This window comes from Prosopis cineraria, unplaced genomic scaffold (genome assembly GCF_029017545.1).
Source record: "Prosopis cineraria cultivar Desert tree isolate PC_DT_omini unplaced genomic scaffold, ASM2901754v1 PC1305, whole genome shotgun sequence".
NCBI lineage: Eukaryota > Viridiplantae > Streptophyta > Magnoliopsida > Fabales > Fabaceae > Prosopis > Prosopis cineraria.
In genome coordinates, this window is record NW_026556630.1 from 2,873 (window position 1) to 23,530 (window position 20,658).

The 20,658-nt window shown below is 35.4% G+C and overlaps 1 non-coding gene across 1 annotated transcript; it reads right to left on the bottom strand.

The window, feature by feature from the left end:
• Window positions 1–779: 779 nt before the first annotated feature.
• LOC129299801 (small nucleolar RNA R71) lies at window positions 780–886 on the bottom strand. The gene has a single exon (XR_008590635.1). It is a non-coding gene; the product is annotated as a small nucleolar RNA R71 (small nucleolar RNA).
• Window positions 887–20,658: the final 19,772 nt, after the last annotated feature.

Consider the following 20,658-nt stretch of genomic DNA (forward strand, 5'->3'; position numbering starts at 1 on the left):
CTAACTCTCTTTCTACTTGTTTGGTGTTTTTTTTTTTTCATTTGTTGCTATTGAGTTTAATAAAAAAAAATAAAAAAAAATATTTCTCTTGCTTTTGTGTGTTTTTGAATTGTTTCATGTTGATTTGCATTTTAGTTTAGCTTGTTCTTTGTTCTTAATTTTCTTTTGAGCTTGATTAGTGCATGACCCGAAGAAAACATACCTCTTTTGTTGAATTAGATCCAGAAATTGAAAGGACTATTTCTAGATTGAGAAGATCACAACCTATTCTTGATTCTCATTTGGTTTGTAATTCAACAATGGAAGGTATCTTAGGACATGAGCATGTGCATAATGAGGGCCATGGGAATGGGAATGAGAATTTGCATGATGATGGCCATGTTAATAATGAATTTGAAGGCTTGCATAACCCTAGAGAGGAGAGGAGCATTAGGCAATTAACTCAACCTAATTGGCATGATAATCCTTATGGCTTATATGTTCCTCCTACTAATGTTCAATTTGAAATTAAATCCTCCTTGATTAATGCATTGCCTAAATTTCATGGGTTACCAGGAGAGGATTGTCATAGGTTTTTGCATACTTTCCTATTGGTTTGTGATACTATGAAGCCTATGCATGTAAATGTTGATGATGTTCAAGCTAAGGCTTTTGTATTTTCTCTTGAAGGTTTAGCAAAGGAATGGTATTTCAACTACCCTTCTTATGTGAAAGTGAGCACATGGGCTGAGCTAAGAAGACTCTTCTTAGATAAATTCTTTCCAAATTCCAAGGTCACCAATTTGAGAAAGCAAATCTATGGGGTCCAACAAGGAGAGGATGAGAGTCTCTATGAGTATTGGACTAGATTCCAAGGCCTTTTGGCTAAATGCCCACACCATCAAATTTCTAGTGAGAATTTAGTCCAATATTTCTATGAGGGCTTGATTCCAAGAGACAAAGTTAACATTGATGCCGCTAGTGGTGGATGCTTGATTGACCTCACTTCCTTAAAGGCTTGGGAACTAATTGACAAGATGGCTTCAAGTGGTGCTCAATACTCTACAAGGGAAAAGAGAAATGTGAATATGGTAGGTTCCTCAGTTCTTAATGATTCATATGTGGACTTGCTAGCTGCCAAGATTGGGAGAATGTTGGCTCCACAAATATCTCAAGTGAGCAATGTAAGTACTTCTCAAGCACTTGTCCCTTATTCTTGTACTTTTTGTGACTCACCTATGCATGTAGAAAGCAATTGTCCTATTAAGTTTGAACAAGTAAATGCTATCTACAATGGAAAACAATCCTATGGTGGGAGGCAAGGGCAAGGAGCTTATTCTAATACTTACAACCCTTCATGGAGAGACCATCCTAATTTCTCCTATTCAAATCCAAATGTGGCTTTACAAGACAATCAACAAAGAGGATCCTATCAAAACACCTTTGGCCGTGACCCCTCCACCTCATTTGTCTCAAGGTAGCTCTTCTCAAAGCTACAATCCAAGTGGTAATTCTCTTACACCCTTCTTCTAATTCTTATAGTGATAGGAGGCTTGTTCCAATTGAGAGTTCTTCTAATTCGAACTCTTCTAATGATGTGAATGTGTTACGTAAGCAGTTGATTGAAATGAACTCTTTGTATAAAAACATGTATGATGGCTTAGGGAACAAGGTAGAGAGTATGGGTAACAAGTGTGAGAACATGAACTCTAAAATTGATGCCCTTACTTCTCAAATGAATATGCTTGCTAACCAATTAAGTGCAGCCAATGCTCAAGCCTCTACATTACCATCCAACACCGTTGCTAATCCTAAAGCTAATCTTAATGCTATCACATTGAGGAGTGGCAAGGAGTTGGGAGAAAGAGTACAAGAAGACAAAAGACAAGGGAAGGCCGAGAAGCCCTCTTTAAATTCTTCAATTGATGTAATGTTTCTTCTTCTTCTTTTGCTCCTAATGATGCATCTTTTTGTAGAGATGATGAGGATGAAAACATTGAGGAGATCATATGTGAGCAACCACCACCATCTAAGGTGGAAAAGGGGACTATGGCCGAGTTGTTTAGTAAGGAAAAAGAGGGAGAGGCCGAGCAAAGTGAAACAAGAAAGGAGAGTTCAAGGAAGGAAGAAGGAAAGCAAAGTCAAGAGATTATGAAGAAGCTTCCTTTTCCACAAGCACAAGTGGTCCTAAGCAAGTAAAGGGACAATTTGATCAAGAGGTATATGATTTCTTCCACAGATTCATGTTAATGTACCCTTGATGGATGTAGTTAAGAACTTTCCTAAGTATGCCAAATTTTTGAAAGATTGTTGTACAAATAAAAGAAAATTTAGGCCTAATGCAAGGGTACAATTACCCTCATCTGTGAGTGCTATCATGAAGCCTCAACTCCCTATAAAATGTGAGGACCCCGGTTCCTTCACAATTCCATGCAAGATTGGCAACACACATTTTTCTCATGCATTGATAGACTTAGGTGCAGCCATTAATGTTATGCCTCTTTCAATTTATCATGCCTTGAGTCTTGATTGCATGCATAAGACACCTATGATATGCCAATTAGCGGATAGAAGTGTTAGAAGACCACATGGAGTAGTAGAAGACTTGTTGGTTTGTGTTAAAGGTCTATTATTTCCTGTGGATTTCTATGTGCTTGATATGTCAAAAGAAGGGAGTGGGGATGATATTTTGATTTTAGGAAGGCCATTTATGAGGACTGCCCGTACATTGATTGACATGGAAAAAGGTAGTTTGATTTTGAAATGTGGAGAGGATCATGTTATTTTTAATATATATGAAGCAATGAAACATCCTTTTGAGGATTATTCTTTGTTAGGTGTAAGTTCCATTGAGTTATTGCTTCATGATGCTTGTGAGTCTCACATGCTTGATTCTTTCTCACATGTTGATGATGATTTGTCTCTTGTTACTACTACATGTATTGATGGATGTAGTTGTCCTATTTGTTTAGAGATTGATGCATGCTTGAATGATGCAACTACTTCTTCTCATGATTTGTTTAAAATATCTCCTATGCTTGATCTTGAAATGCTTGAGAAGGGTATATCTTCTTGTGTTGTAGGTACTAAAGCCATTAAGGCCGAATCTATGAGTTTTTCTCCACTCGAGCTTGATGTTCTTAGGATTCCCAAGCTATTGGAGGAAAATTCTACACTTTCACATGTCGAGGCCGTGGCTCAAGTCCAAGCACTTGAGGACAAGTTGCAAGAAAAGGGGGAGGCTGTAAAGAAAGAAGAGGAGAAATCAAAAACAAGTGACAAGCCTAAAAGACAAGATAGTACCATGGAATATTCCACCAAATTAGACTTGAAGAAGCTCATTCCCTCTTGTGTAGAGCCACCTACCTTGGAGTTGAAGCCTTTACCATCCAATCTCAAGTATGCATATCTCATTGAGAATGAGAAGCTTCCGGTAATAATTTCTAACTCTTTATCTCTTGAGGAAGAAAATGCATTACTTGATGTGTTGAGAAAGAACATACATGCTATTGGTTGGACTTTGGCTGACATTCCTGGTATTGACCCTATTGTGTGCACACATAAAATTTTTCTTGAGGACAATGCTAAGCCCATTAGGCAACCACAAAGGAGACTTAACCCATTGATTTTAGATGTGGTAAAGAAAGAGGTTGTTAAGCTACTTAGTGCTGGGATCATCTATCCTATAGCTGACAGTGAGTGGGTGTCTCCAACCCAAGTTGTACCTAAGAAAGGGGGGATTACTGTGGTAAAAAATGAGAAAGGAGAGCTTGTTCCAACTAGAGTTCAAAATGCTTGGAGAGTGTGCATAGACTATAGGAAGCTCAATAATGTGACTAGGAAGGACCATTTTCCTTTGCCTTTTATTGATCAAATGCTTGAGAGATTGGCTTCCAAGTCCCATTATTGCTTCCTAGATGGGTTTAGTGGGTATTTTCAGATTCCTATAGCTCCTAGTGACCAAGATAAGACTACCTTTACATGCCCCTTTGGTACATTTGCCTATAGGAGGATGCCTTTTGGTCTTTGCAATGCACCTGGTACTTTTCAAAGATGCATGATGTCCATATTTTGTGATTTTATTGAACATTGCATGGAAGTCTTTATGGATGATTTTACTGTGTATGGTGAGTCCTTTGATTCATGCTTGCATTCTTTAGATAAAGTGCTTGGTAGGTGCATTGAAAAGAAGCTTGTGCTTAACTTTGAAAAATGCCATTTCATGGTAGATAAAGGAATTGTTTTAGGCCATTTGATTTCTTCCAATGGCATAGAGGTGGATAAGGCCAAAGTAGATGTGATTGCTTCTTTGCCATATCCTGTTTGTTTGAAAGATTTGAGATCATTTTTGGGACATGCAGGCTTTTATAGGAGATTTATAAAGGGGTTTAGTGAAATTGCTTTGCCTATGTCTAAACTCTTACAAAAAGATGTTGATTTTGTTTTTGATGATGCTTGCAAAAGGAGTTTTGACACTTTGAAAAGCATGCTCATTTCCCCTCCCATTCTTAAAGCCCCAAATTGGTCTTTACCTTTTGAGTTGTCATGTGATGCTTCTAATTTTGCTGTGGGAGCTATGCTTGGTCAAAGAGAGGGCAAGTTATCATATGTGATTGCTTATGCATCTAGGACCCTAGATTCAGCTCAGGTTAATTACACCACAACTGAGAAAGAGTTGTTTGCTATTGTTTTTGCACTTGATAAATTTAGATCATATCTTCTTAACTCTAAAGTTGTTGTGTACACTGACCATGCTGCTGTGAGGTACTTGTTTAAGAAGACAGATTCTAAGCCTCGCTTGATTCGATGGGTGATCTTAATGCAAGAATTTGATGTGGAGATAAGGGATAGGAGTGGTTCTACCAATCAAGTAGCGGATCATTTGTCTAGACTACCTCATTTAAAAGCTACTATGGTAAACTCTAACCCTACTATTCCTTGTGATTCATTTCCTGATGAGGCATTGTGTGCCATTTCATCTAAGCCTCCATGGTATGCCTCTTTTGCTAACTATATTGAGTGTAGAGTCTTGCCTCCTTGTGCTTCACGTTTTGCCATTGAAAAATTGAAAAGAGAGTCTAGATTTTACATTTGGGAACCACCTTTGATGTGGAAGATTTGTAGTGATAAAGTGATTAGGAGGTGTGTTGATGATGTTGATGTGCCTTCTGTTCTTGAATTTTGTCACTCTCATGCATGTGGTGGTCATTTTAGCTCAAATAAGACAGCTAGGAAGGTTTTAGATTGTGGATTGTATTGGCCTAGCTTGTTTAAAGACTCTTATGAATTTTGTAAAGCATGCTTGAAATGTCAAAAGGTTAGTAGTTGGGGTAAGAGACATGAAATGCCTCAACAACCCATTTTATTTTGTGAGATTTTTGATGTTTGGGGCATTGACTTCATGGGTCCCTTTCCACCATCCTTTAGTTTTGAGTACATATTACTTGGTGTTGATTATGTTTCAAAGTGGATTGAAGCCATTCCTACTAGAACTTGTGATGCTAAGATTGTTTTGAAGTTTCTCAAATCTAATATTTTTTGTAGGTATGGAGTTCCTAAGGCCTTGGTAAGTGACCAAGGATCCCACTTTTGCAATAAGATGATGAAGGCTCTCTTGGCTAAATATGGGTGCATCACAAAATCTCTACACCATATCATCCCCAAACTAATGGCCAAGCCGAAGTATCAAATAGAGAAGTCAAGAAAATCCTAACCAAGGTGGTGAACACAAATAGGAAGGATTGGTCTTTACACTTGGAGGATGCTTTGTGGGCTTATCGGACCGCTTATAAGACTCCCATTGGCATGTCTCCTTTTCGATTGGTGTATGGAAAGGCTTGCCACCTCCCTGTGGAGATAGAGCATAGGGCCTATTGGGCCATCAAGAAACTAAACTTGGATTTCCATCTTTCGGCTAAGGAGAGATTTCTTCAAATGCAAGAACTTGAGGAGCTTAGGTTGGATGCCTATGAGTCTTCTAGAATCTATAAGGAGAAAACAAGGATCCTTCATGACAAGCTAATCTTGAGGAAAAAGTTCCAAGAAGGAGATCAAGTCCTCTTGTTCCAAACAAGGTTTATTCATAAGCATGCCAAGTTGAAGTCTAAGTGGGAGGGACCATATCTAGTGACCAAGGTGTTTCCCTATGGGGTTTTGCAACTCTTGAATAAAGCCACGGGTTCCACTATGCAAATCAATGGTCACCTATGCAAGCTCTACAAAGATGCCAAATCACTTCAAAAGGAGGAGGACTTCTCTCAACATGTTTTTGAACCACCATGATAAGGTTGTATCTCTCTAACCTTGAGCTTTTACCTTCCTTTAATTGATATATTTAATGATAGGTATAGTTCAAGTGTGGGGGAGATGAACCTAGTAGGAAAATTAGAGTTTATTTGCTTTATTTGACTTCTTTGTTTTGTGTTTTAGTTTGAAAAAAAAAAAATCTGCACCACACTTTTGTTATGCATTCATTATTGATCTCACCTTATTTTATCACTAGTCTATACATACATTGAGGACAATGCATGATTTAAGTGTGGGGGAGAGAAATAAACATTTTGTTTTGTTTGTTTGGTTTTGTTTGGTTTTGCAAAAAAAAAATTCAAAAAAAAAAATTTTTTTGTTTTGTTTTGTTTGTTTGAGGTTACTTAATTACCTAGCTCTTGAATGGATATTTTGATTCTTGAGATGTGGTAATTTTTAGGATTGAATAGGTGTGAAGTGAACATTCTTTTACCTTGAATTAATGGATTAGAGTGGCATATTACCCATTCATGGAAGAGGCTAAACACTCATGTGTGATTAATTCCTTAGTGATGTTACCCTCTAGAATTTGTTTCACTTCTTAATTAAGACCATATATCTTGCACTTGTTTGATAGGAGATGAGAGATGGCATTCATAAAAAATAGCCAAGAGCCAAATAGCCAACCTATTATTATTTATTATCCTTTGTTAGCCACTTTGAGCCTTTGGTTTGATTCTTAAAAAAAAAATATTCACCCTATTTTTCCCCAAGGAATGCATGTTACACTTTTATATGTCTTTTTAATATTCATTGCATGTCCTAGATCAAATGAGTGGATGCCTATTATCATTTCTCTATCCATTACTTCCATTGTTTTCAAAGAGTTAGGGGCAACCAAAAAAAAAAAAACAACAAAGATAGATTTGAAAAAAAAAAATATAGTCAAAAAGAAAAGAAATAAAGTTGCTAGAAAAAGAAAAAAAAAGAAGAAAAAAAAAGAAAAGAAGAAAAAAAAATAAAAAAAAAAAAAAGTTGCCTAGCTCATCCATTCCATTTGTTTTATTATTTCTTATCATTTCTTTCCATCCTCATTGTGTTAAGGTGTTCACTCAATTGAGTTAGGTTATGCTTTGCATATTAAGGGGATATATCTTGATTTAGCATTATTTTGATGCTAACCCTATTTTTTTTATATACATGCATTTCTTAGACATCCTTTCATTACCTATATCACAACCTAATAAAGTCCATTTGATTCTTGATTGCAAGTGCTATTTAGTGATGGAGATGTAGAAGGGTTACAAATTCATAGTAGGGTTTATCCTAAGAAATTTTGAGTGAAATTTAATACCTTATACACTTTGAGTGATGAGAGCAAACACTTAACCTAGAGAGGCTTACTCTTTGACATTGATTCTTGGTAAGGGTTTGTTTGTGATGTGCATAATTCTTTCGTAATTATTGCCACATTGATTGATAATTTGTAGAAGTTCATGAGCTAGTATTTTAGTGACTTGAAACAATGTTTTTTTTTTTTTCTTTGTCTTATAGTTTCTTTTGGGACCTTTTTCACTTGATTTTGCCCGGAGTGCAAAAGCTAAGTGTGGGGGAATTGATAGAACACATTTGTTACCCACTTTTATTTGTCAATTAGGACCATTTTATTAATGATTTATCACCTTCAAGTGCACACATTGCATTAGATTTGGAACTTTGCCTAAGTTTCTAAGATCAGTGCACTAGGGGCATTTTGGTCCAAAAAAATGAACTTTTGAGAAAATGTACAAGAAAAATTGACAAAGTGCATTTTATGTCCAGTTGATGAATGGTGAAATTATATTTTTAAAATTCATTTTAGTTTGGGAGTAATTAAATAAAAAAGTCAACACTTTCTTAAGTGTCTTAGTTTGTCCTAGTTTTTGGTTTGCCTTTGTGTGAAAATTTTTATATAATTTTGTGCAGCCTGAAACTTGATTAATTTAATAAATTCTCCCTTCTAATTATGAATTTAATTCTGGACATGAATTAGATTTTATTATATCATATGCTATTTAATTGAATTATGTGATTTATGTGACATAGGTGGCATGTGACTTGTGCATCAATTGGGCAATTGAGGTCAACACTCCTTGAGGACAATGGCTGATGGTTTGCACGTGAATTATGATTATTTTGAGGGATTAGATCAGCTAAAATGATGTGGATGACACATGGGAAATTAGGCACACATTGGAATCATCTACAAACCAATAGGAAGTTGCCACCTTGCAAGTGTGACAAGGCTCCCATTTACATTTTAATTTCTTTTTCCTTATTTTAATTAAGCTTCAGCTGATGGGAGACACCAAGGAGCACGCCATTTTAAGTCCCAAATGGGATCCAACACATATCTCATTCATCTTCCACATTCTCTCTCTCTTGTTCATAGTGTTCTTCATTTTCTCTCTTTTGTTCTTCATTTTCCAGCACCCTAACCTCCATTTTCAGCCACCAAACCTCCACAAAACTCATACCATTCTTCTCCTCTCTTCATTTTCGTTCCATCCCTTCCATTTTCACAAGGATTGAAGCTCATTTCCATCATTCAAGAGCTATGGAGTTTGGCCTTCACAAGCAATCACTAGGGTTCTTGAAGATGAAGATTGGCTAAGTTTCTTTGTGGAATCCTAGAGAGATGAAGATGGAGGATGAGTCTTGAGCTTCAAATTGGCTAAGTTCTTTTGTTTCCTATCCTCTTCTCTTTTTACTAGATGGTTAGATTCCTTAATCTAGGGTTTAATCATCTTAGCTTATAAATTCTAATTTGAATTTGATGTTGATGTAAAGAGAGAGGATTGTTTCATTTAATTTCTTCCTTGGACAGCCATGACTGAATTTTGCCACTCTTTGTTTGGCACATAATCTTGTGTTTTTCAATTAGTGAATTTCTTGTGTTAATATTGCATAATCTTGTGGTGTTAATGCTTGTGTTGTTGAGTAGCTTGACATAATCTTGTGGTTGCTCAATTTATGTGTTTGACCATGGCTGTTGAGAGAGGATTTTGAATGAATCACTTGGCTAATGTCTTCACCAATTGGTTAATTGAACTAGGGACTTTAATCTAAGACCTAGGGAGGTTAGCTAATTAGGTTAATTGGCTTAGGATAATTTTCTTAAGTCATGACAGCTTTAGTCAAGAGGAAAGGGAAGCTAAACTTAGCCTAATCATGAGAAGATAATGAGTCCAAAATCAACTAATCTCTAGGGTTCCATTATTGTAAAAAGGGAAGTTCATTTCACTCACTTTCACTAGCATTTTAATTACTTGCATATTAGGTAATTAGTTTAGATAATTAGCTAGATAACTAAATTCCTACAAACTTTGGTTGATTTATTTCACTAGATAACTTTCAATTAGACTTAAAACCATTCCTTGGGAGATGACCTAGGGTTGGCCCTATATTGCATTAGGGTTAGCTTTAGTGTAATTTTGAGGATAAGCGACTAATTTCCTATCAATATTCTAATTTATTCAAGAGATGAGGAAGGGCACACAAAGCATCTTTATACTGTCCTATAACTTTTAAAGGACAATAAGTTATATGCCAAACTCAACAAATGTGAGTTTTGGCTAAGGGAAGTGGGATTCCTTGGTCATGTGGTATTGGCAAACGGCATTACCGTGGATCCACACAAGGTGGATGATATGTTGAAATGGGAACTACCTACCTTAGTGACAGAGATTAGAAGTTTTTTAGGATTGGCAGGCTACTATCGACAATTTATTTGGGAATATTCACAAATTACGTCTCCTTTAACTAAGTTGACCCGGAAGGATCAGCTGTATGTATGGACCGATAAGTATGAGTCGGCATTTCAAGAGTTAAAGAGGAAATTAATGTTTGCTCCAGTACTGATTATTCCTAACCCTTGATTGCCATATGTAATTTATATAGACACATCGTTGAAAGGTTTAGGGTGCGTTTTAATGCAAGATGACTGAGTTGTTGCATATACCTCAAGACAATTACAACCGCATGAGGAGAATTACTTGACCCATGATCTGGAGTTAGTAGCAGTGGTTTTTGCCTTGAAAATTTAGCGACACTATCTCTATAAGTCTATGTTTAAAGTATTTAGTGATCCACAAAAGTCTGAAGTACATAGTGGATCAAAAAGAGTTGAACATGAGGCAACGCAGATGGATAGAATTTCTCAAGGACTATAACTTTGAGATCAAGTACCATCCGAGTAAAGCAAATGTAGTAGCAGACACATTAAGTAGGAAAAATGGTGTATGTTGCTCATATAATGATTTAAGAGCATCGATTGCTTGAGACTTTCTTAGATACTCAAAGGAAAGCACCATAAATGATGTTGTACAATGTGCATTCTATAGTCATAACTAATGAATTTTGGAAAGAGTTGTAAACTACATAGTTTGAGCACGAGTATCGACTTAGGATCCGTGAGGATATTGAAGAAAGGAGACCCACAGAGTTCAGATTCAATGATGATGGTTATGTGACTTATCGGGATCAAATTTATGTGCCAAGTGATAAGGAGATAAGGAAGACGATCCTAGAGGAAGCACACTGTAGTGAGTATACTATTCACCCTAGTGTCACCAAGATGTATCAAGATATAAAGCAAATGTGGTGATGGCCAGGAATGAAGAAAGACATGACAGAGTTTGTGACTAAGTGTTTGACGTGCCAAAAAGTTAAAATTGAGCATCAAAGGCCTGATGGTGTGTTGCAACCACTAGAGATCCCAAAGTGAAAGTTGGATAGCATATCAATGAATTTTATCACTGGATTGCCTAAAACTCAAGCAGGCTATGACACAATATAGGTGATTGTGGGTCAGTTGACAAAGTCAGTGCATTTCTTGACAGTGAAGACTACCTATTCACTTGAGAAGTATGCTAAGGTCTATGTAAATGAAATAGTGAGACTTCATGGGGTATCAAAGGACATTGTCTCTGACTATGATTCGAGGTTCACATTAAACTTATGGAGAGCATTACAGAGGGCAATAGGCACTAAGTTGAAATTTAGCACGGCATATCATCCACAAAAGGATGGCCAGACTAAGGACTATCCAAACACTCGAGGATATGTTGCAAGCTTATACCCTAGAGTTGAAAGGTAGTTGGGATACACATCTACTATTAGCGAAATTTGCTTACAACAATAGTTTTCATTCTAGCATTGGAATGGCTCTGTACGAGGCATTATATGGAAGAAGATATTGATTGCCTCTGTGTTGGACGGAATTGATCGAGAGAAGTTTCTTAGGTCTAGAATTGGTAGACCAAACCAGCCAAAAGATCTAATTTATTAAGCAAACGTTGTTGATAACCTAGAGTAGAAAAAAAGAGCTACGCGAATTAGCGTAAAGGACGTTGGAATTTCTGGTTGGTGATCATATGTTTTTGAGGGTCACACCAATGACTGGCATTGGAAGATTGATCAAGGCTAAGAAATTGACTCCCGGGTTTATTAGTCTCTTCGAGATTTTGGAGAAGTTGGGACCTGTTGCCTATCGAATTGCCTTACTACTGAGTTTATCAGGTGTACATGATGTATTTCATGTGAGTCAGCTCAAGAAATATCAACCCAATCCTTCTAATGTTATTAAGTCAGAAAAAGTGGAACTTCAAGAAAACTTGACTTATCGAGCTAAACCAGAGCGGATTGTAAATGTGAAAGACTGATAATTGAGAAATAAGACCATTCGATTGGTTGAGGTTTTTTAGAAGGGAATGACTCCCGGTGATGTGACTTGGGAGATAGAGGATAAAATGATGCAGTTATACCCCTAATTATTTGCACAGGTATGTGTTTAAGCAAGATTCTAAATTTTGAGGGCAAAATTCCTAAAAAGAGGGGAGAATTATAACATCTTAAGTTCCTTCATTACTAATTATTAGTGTTTTCAAGGGGTAATTTGGTCAATTTAGATAAATTGTTATTTAACAAGGTTTATGGAGACTAATATGGTTTTTGGATCCTTAGACAGCCTTAGAAGAAGGTTAGGTCAAGGTTCAAGCGGGCCATGGCACGGAAGGTTTAAGCAAGCTTAAATTGGATGTCGGATGGTGAAATGGCACGCTTTGAAAGTTTGAAGAGATGCCATGATAGCAATCTGCTGTGAATTGCCTTATATAACTAAGGTATCTATACCATATGGGTTATTGGATAGGACTAGTAAGGTATACAAAGGAGTAGAGTTGTGCTTTGATAGTAAGACTTTGATAGTAGATCTGATCTTGATTCTTATATAAGGGTTAGATGTGATTATTAGAATAGACTGGTTGGTGGGGAATAATGCTAATATTGATTGTGCCAGAAAAATGGTATTACTACCAGTTCATATGACTCCTACTATGACTTCCACAACAACTACTAGTCAATCAAGGTTATTATTAGTGATATAGGCTGAAAGGTTAGTTTTTAAAGGTTGTCAGGCCTATACGGTTTTCTTCACAGTAGAAGGTAATGGTAATAGCAATTTTGATGAGATCCAAGTCGCATGCAAGGTTTTAGTTTTGGGTTTGCTACCAGAGCAAGAAATGGAGTTTTCTATCAATTTAAAACCTAGTATTGAGTCTATTTCAAAATCTCCATATCGAATGGCTCCTTTAAAATTGATGGAACTTAAGAAATAGCTTAAGGAGTTGTTAAAGAAGGATTTTATATGCCTTAATGTGTCATCTTAGGGTTCGTCGGTCTTGTTTGTTAAGAAGAAGGATATAGCCTGCGGTTGTGTATTGACTACAAGCAACTAAACAAGGTGATAGTAAAGAACAAGTACCCGCTTATGAGGATTAATGATTTTCTAGATCAATCAGTGGGAGCTTTAGTGTTTTCTAAGATTGATTTTTAATCTAGGTACCATCAATTAAGGGTAAATGCTAAGGATATACCTAAGATGGCGTTCTATACTCGACATGTTCATTTTAAGTTCTTGCTGATGCTGTTTGAGTTGATAAATGTACCTGCAGTTTTCATGGATGACATGAATCGCATATTTCATGCTTTCTTGGATTAGTTTGATGTCATGTTCCTTGATAACATAATAATATATTTTAAGGATGAGGAAGAGCACATGAGGTATTTGAGGACTATACTAAGGATCTTAAGAGACAATCACTTGTATGCTAAGTTGAGTAAGTATGACTTTTGGCTGTGAGAGGTAAGATTTCTCAGACATATGATATCAGCTGAGGGAATTTCAATGGATACTCATAAAGTGGATGCAGTTTTGCAATAGGTAAGACTAGGTATAGTAATTGAGGTGTGAAGTTTTTTGGGTTTGGTTAGGTATTATTGAAGGTTTATTCAAGGATATTGCTATTCCTTTAACTCAATTAATAAGAAATGATCATTCTTTAATTTGGGATGACAAGTGTTAAACTACCTTAAGCTACCTTTATGAAGCTTAAGGAAAAGTTAACCTTAACACTTGTGTTGATTATTCTTGATCCGTAGTTGCCTTATGAGGTTTACATGGATACTTCTCTGAAAGGTCTGGGATGTGTGTTGATGCAAGAAGATTGAGTAATAGTGTATGTATCTAAATAGTTGTGACCTCACGAGGAGAGCTATCCATCGTTTTTGCTCTTAAGATTTGGCGACATTATCTCTATGGTGTAGAGTTTAATGTGTGCAACAATCATAAGAGCCTGAAATACCTTATAGATCAAAAAGAGCTTAACATATAGTAGAGATAATGAATAGAATTCCTAAAGGATTACAACTTTAAGTTTGAGTACCATCTAAGAAAGCCAATATGGTGGTAGATGCACTAAGTCGAAAGTCGCTCCATGTAGCTAAGTTAATGGTTCAAGAATACTATTTGTTATTGTCTTTGCTTGAAGTGTAACTTGAGGCATCAGATTATTCTTTGAATGTAGTTTACTCTACAACTATTTTGAATGAGTTTTGGAAGGAGATGCAAGAAGCTCAGTTGAAAGAGAAGTGTTTGACAAGTATTCGAGAAGATATTAGAGAGGGTCATACTACTCTATTCTAGTTCAGTGATGATAGATTCATACTAGTCACAAAACCTTATTTTCATATTTGATAGCCTATTTTAAACACTTCTTTTAAATTCCAACATCTTAAAACCTTATGATTTGTATCTCAGTTGATAAAATTCAATGAAAATAGGGCATAAATGAAGTGTAGGGTTGCACGATAATTACTTGATAAGTCATTAATCCAATCAAACTCCCAAGCTCTAAATATTTCTTGTCCTAGTAGATGAGAACTTCTTCTCCTCCCAAACATGTTTTCCATCACTTCCTCTTCTAATTTCACGAGCTGATCATGTCAGCTTTAAGTGATTCCTACATAATACACCACGATACATGACTAGTGCTCACTTGTTATGCCTTAAATTACTGCTCTACACTTCAATCCTATCAATACAACAAACAAATAACACAAAACATCAACTCAACATCCAAACCATAATCAATTCACTAATTACTAATTTATCCCTAATTAACAACTAGTTCTTAGGATTGAAATTCAAAATGTTACAACATAGGTGATGGCAAGTTATGAAAAGGGATGTTACTAAGTTTGTAAGCCAATGTCTCATATGTTGGAAAGTGAAAATTGAGCATTAAAGACTAGCTGGAATACTTAAACATTTAGAGATTCTACAATGGAAATAGGACAATATATCAATGAATTTTGTGTCTAGTCTACCAAAACTTAACTTGGATATAACTCTGTGTAGGCTATTATGGATCATTTGATGAAGTTAGTGTACTTTTTGCTAGTTAAGACTATGTATAATATGGGAAAACATGCAAAGGTATATGTGATGAGATTGAGATTACATGGTGTGCTTAAGAACATAGTGCCAGATTGAGATCCTTAATTTACTTCAAGGTTCTTAGGAGCGCTATAGAAATTTATGGGCACTAAGTTGAGATTTAATACTTTTTATCATCCATAAATTGATGGGAAAATCAAGCACACGATATAGACTCTGGAGGACATACTTTAACATATGCCCTCGAATGGAGAGGTAGTTGGAACATCCATTTATGTTTAGCTAAATTTATGACATCTTAAATTTCTTAATCCTGTGGTTAGTAGTTAATTAAGGGTAAAGTGGTAATTAGTGTGAGATTAGAGATTTAGATGATTACTTGATAATTTAACTCATTAGAATATTATATGAATAGGTACGAGTGGAAGGAGTGCGCTTTAAGTCGATGCAAGTGTGGATAGTGAGAATAAATCTCACTGTGCCACACGCCATGGCACATAGACTAGAAAATAACTTCTTAAGTCATGAAATTTTAGAAAATTTAGAGGAGTGAGATTTAGAAACACATGAGAGAAAGAAAGAAGAAGGGACGAGGAGTTAGGACAAGCTATTTCAAGTCATTATAAGGAGCTTCTGATCGATAACTTAGCAGGAAAACTATGTATAGCTCTTACCTTCCATTCTATACAAATTTTTTTAAAAATGAATTATAGGAAAATTGAATTGGTGGAATTTGAGGGGTTAGATTCTTACCTAATAGTAATAAAAAGGTTCTTGAAAGTTAAATTAGAGCCTTGCAACTAGTTTAAACTTGAATAGTATAGTTTTAAACCCGTAGGCTTAATTTAGCCTTTAGAGAGAGAAATTTTAAGGCTGAAATTTGATTTAAGTGAGATCAGACTAGTTAAGGTCATGTAAAGTAGTAATCGATTAGTAATGGACTTAGAATAGATAAATGGAAAAGAGTTTATAGATGAATATAGTCTTAAATAGTAAATATGTGTTTTCTAGTCAAAATAGACTAACTGATTAAAATGTATCAAATGTATTTAGATTAGCTTATTAGACCTACAAGTTGAGAAAGGAAGTTTGAGATAACCTATTATGGTAGTTAAAATCCAAGGTAACCTTTCTATCTAGAAAGGATTGAAGTTATCGGATAACTTTTTTTATTTGATTATTTATTGTAACTGAGTGTGAGTATGTTGTATAATGTATGATAAGTGTTTTGAGCTAAACATGATTTTATAGCATTGTGTGAATGTTTCATGAAATAGTTGTTGATTGAATAAAAGCATTGAAATGGGTGATTTCAATTGATATGTTAATATATATGTTATGTATGAGAAAAATATATAAAGTGGTAAATGGGAACCTACGTGGTTTAAAAAGTATGATCATAGGGGTGAGAGTTCACTCGAGTGGATAGGAGGTGATAAGACTATATGGCATATTCTCCTTAATGGCTGCCAATGTGCGGTGTTGAAGAAATATCTCCTTAGTACCTTTTAAGGTACGGTGTTTGAGAAGATCTTCTTAATGCCTATTTAGGTACAGTTTTGGAGTTTGAAACTCCTTAGTGTTTGTGTGATATGGTGTTAGAGTCAACGACACCCCATTGTGTGTATTGGGGGAAAACCATAGTTCATAAGTGAGATAGGACACATTTGGATGGGTGATTCTACCACTAAAAGTAAGCTCAAGGCCAATGAAAGTATACATTAGTCTAAGACGAGCCTATAATTTTGTGTTGAGGTGATTTGGAGGTTTAGTTAGTAGGATCATGTTATGGAATGTTATGTGATGTTTTTACTGGTATATTGGTGAAAAGTGGTGTAAAGAAGTGAAATGTGAAACATTATTGTGAATTAAGTGGAACTTGTGATATATAATATGTTAATGAGATTTAAATGGTATATTATGCTTTATTTTCATATAGTTGCATGTGATAGTTGATAGGAGTGAGTTATTCTGTTACTGAGATTTTTATCTCACCCCCGTGATGACATGTTTACAAGGCAAGGTAGTGATCAGGGAAAGGGAAGAAAGTTTGGATTAGGTTGAGTGGTTGAAGTCGTGTATACTCTGAGATTGTGGAATTAAATAAGAAACTAAGGTATATATGTGTAAATGAGTTGCCATAGTGTTGCATGTATGACTTGAGTAGTAATTTTGTGAAATCTTAGCCTAATAGTGTGTATATGTGATGAAATGAATCGAGGGCTATGATTTGAGATGTTTATATTGATAATGGTGAATCTTAAGCCCAAGTGAGAATTATGATGAAATGAGTAATTTAGGGTTAAGATTGAGTAATATATGTGTTATGAATATAGATATTGTGTGTGTGTGTGTTGAGAAAAGAGCTAAGTAAGTCTATGTTATGCCAAGTGACAGCAATTTGTGAAAGTTTATAAAATTTGGAAATTGACCTTTAAGGGGTCAAATTTCATTCTGTGTATAATTATGATATAATGTGGTCAATCAGGTGTATTAGGTCCTTTTGGACTTGATTCAATGCCTTGTGTGGTTTAATGCAAGAAAGGAATCGATTTGAGCACTTGGGTGCTTGAAATTTTTAGAAAAAGTGACTTTTTGCACTCAAGTCTCTAAATTTTGATCGGACCATTAGATCATGTCTCATTAGCTAGCTTACAAGCTAAGCTTCATGTGGGTGTTTGAATCACTCTAATTGAATGTTGTATGTGAAAACGGAATACACTGCAAGTTTATCATTTTACTATTAAAATAAGAGTAGAAATTCAAAAAGGCGCACCACAACACATAGTGTCACTTGCTATGGTGCATAGCACAAAAAGTTAGGCGTGTGGCTTTGTGCCACATGTCACGATACATAGACTAATTCTCAACCCAATTTTGAGATTTAAATGCATGCAACTAAAATAAGAATGTTAGTGGGTTATGTCCACTCCGCATTACACAAATGTGATTTGCTTTCACTTTGTATTCTCTAATGTATTTTAATTTTTAGATGATTTTATGAATTAAGTATTTGGCTAAAGCTTTTCAAATAATTTCTTTGATTTGAGATTGGAGTGTTTAAGTGGTGATTTGTTAATCTTCTCCTCTATTAAGTAGATATAGGGGAGGTTACAGAATTCACCCACAATAGCAACTTCCATTTGAGTATTTAGGTGGTGCTATATGAGGCACTGTATAGGTGAAAGTGTAGATCTTCTCTATGCTGGGTTGAATTGCGTGAGAGGAGTGTGATTGGTCCAGATATTGTGGAACAAATCACAAAAGAGATTAGGTTATTTGATAGAAGCTTCTTACTGCCTAGAGATGTCAAAAGAGTTATGCTGATAGATGGCATCGGCCTTTAGAGTTTGATGTTATAGATCACGTGTTTCTCCGAGTTTCTCTACTAACTGATATTGGTAGGTCTATAGAGGCTATGAAGTTATTGCCTCATTATATGAGACTATACCAGATTTTGAGTATAATGGATCTTGTAGCATATTGGATTGCTTTACTCTACCTTTATTAGGGATACATGATGTGCTTCATGTGTCAAAGTTAAAAAAGTATCAACTAGATCTATCATATATGATTGAGCTTGAAGAAGTAAAACTTCAAGAGAATCGTGCTTATCGGGTTGAACCAAAACATGGTAGATGTTAAGGAAAAGTTCTTGCATAATAAGACTATCCGATTGGTTAAAGTGTTTTGGCAAGGAAAGGCTCCTGGTGATATGATGTGGGAGACGGGAGAAAGTATGAAAAAATAGTACCCTCATTTGTTCCTATGAGGTGAGTTATGGTTGTGTTTGAATATTGGGAACAAAATTCCTTTAAAGGAGGTAACAATTGTAACATCATGAATTTTTAATCCAATAAACTAGTTGTTAATTAGGGATAGATTAGTAATTTATGGATTAATTATGGTTTTAGATGATGGATTAATGTGTGGTGCTGATTGATTGGAGTGTTGCATTTACTGTGGCACATGGCATAAAGTTCACATAAAGCTGACATCTTTAGCTCATGAAAACAGAAGAAACAGAGGGAAAAGTCATGTGTGAGAGGAAGAGGGAGCTCGTTTGTATTAAGGCATCCAATATTAGGAGTTTGGCAGTTGCTTCAGCTAGTGACATATTAGGTAAGTCTCATACCACCCTGTGCTACATTTCTACCTAAATTTCTTAAGTTTGATCGATAGAGCAATTGAATTAAGATGTTTTAAGGAATTAAAATCTAAGGAAAAGGTTTTAAAAAGGGCTTTCAGGTATAAAATTAAAGTTTTGTGATTAGTCTAAAGTTTAATGGTTGAACCTTAAGATTATGGGCAAAATTAATCTATTTTGTTAGGTTAAAAATGGAGAAAATTGATTAACAAGTTATAATTTGAGGTACTTTGATTGATTGAATAAGCTTAGGGGTCAATGGCTATAGAGCATAGGTTATGTAAGCCTAAAAGTTGCTAAATGACCTATCTTATGTGCTAAAGGATTTGATTTAGCCAAATTGGTGCCTATTCTAAATGTAAAAAACTGATTGTAGGATGTTCATTGTATAGATTGAGCATCTGAGGGTTTCTTGAAGAAGTTGGACTAACTTAAGAGGTTTAGTGTGAACAGTAACCCTTAGTAATAAGGGTAAAAGTACTAGAGTTATCCTTTTACTTGTTCATTTTTGAAATTATTTACAAGTATTTTATATAATTATATGCATTGTTTTATGAATTGATAGAGTAGACAATATTATGAAAAAGTTATGCATACAAGCGTGTAAGTAATGCTTGAAATGTATGAGAAGAGACATATGCATAAACATGTGCCTTTACATCCACAAGTGTACTGAGACTAAAGTAGGGGGTCATGGCCTTACTCTGTATAATGTTAAGAAGTCCTGAAGGTCTTGAGTGTAGAGCTTGCTCCGCCAGGAAGGACTTAAGAGAATGATCCATAAGTGTACCCTAGACTAGAGTAGGGGGTTGTGGTCCTACTCTATGTAAGCCTAGGAAGTCTTGATAGTCCAAGCATTGAGAATGCTTAACTAGTAGGAACTCAGGAGATTGCCAATACTTACGATTCCCAAACTGAGACAGTCATTTGGTAGGCCTTGTTTCATGTAAGGCTAGAAGTCTTACTTCAAGCGCAAAGCTTGCTTTGCTAAGGGGAACCGGGAGTGCATGAGCAATATGGATGGATGAGTATGATTTTGTGTATGTGCATATCTATACTATTTTATTTAAAAAGCATGCTACTTTATCTCTTATTTATGATTTTATTTACTAACTGGTACTTAGGTTTTATCTAAGTTATTGGGATGTATGTCTTACTCCGTTACTTCTATATATAGGTGAAGAGAATGCAAGAAGGCTGAGAAAGAAAACGAGAAAAAAGTAGCCTCTATTAATAGTGGTATGACTACTCTTAGTATAATGAAAGTATAGTAAAATTGTGAATATTTGAGTTGTCAACTAGGATTGATAAATATATATATATATATATATATATGAATGTGAATATATGATTTTGGTTAAGATGGTATTGTATCTCATCGAGTGTATCACAGTGGTGAATACATAGGTACGCTTATATGTTATCTAAGCAAGTTTATAGTATGTTGTATAATTTGTTCTACTTGTGTTGTATCTAATTGTTGTGTGAAATTGTGTATTTATGAAAAAAC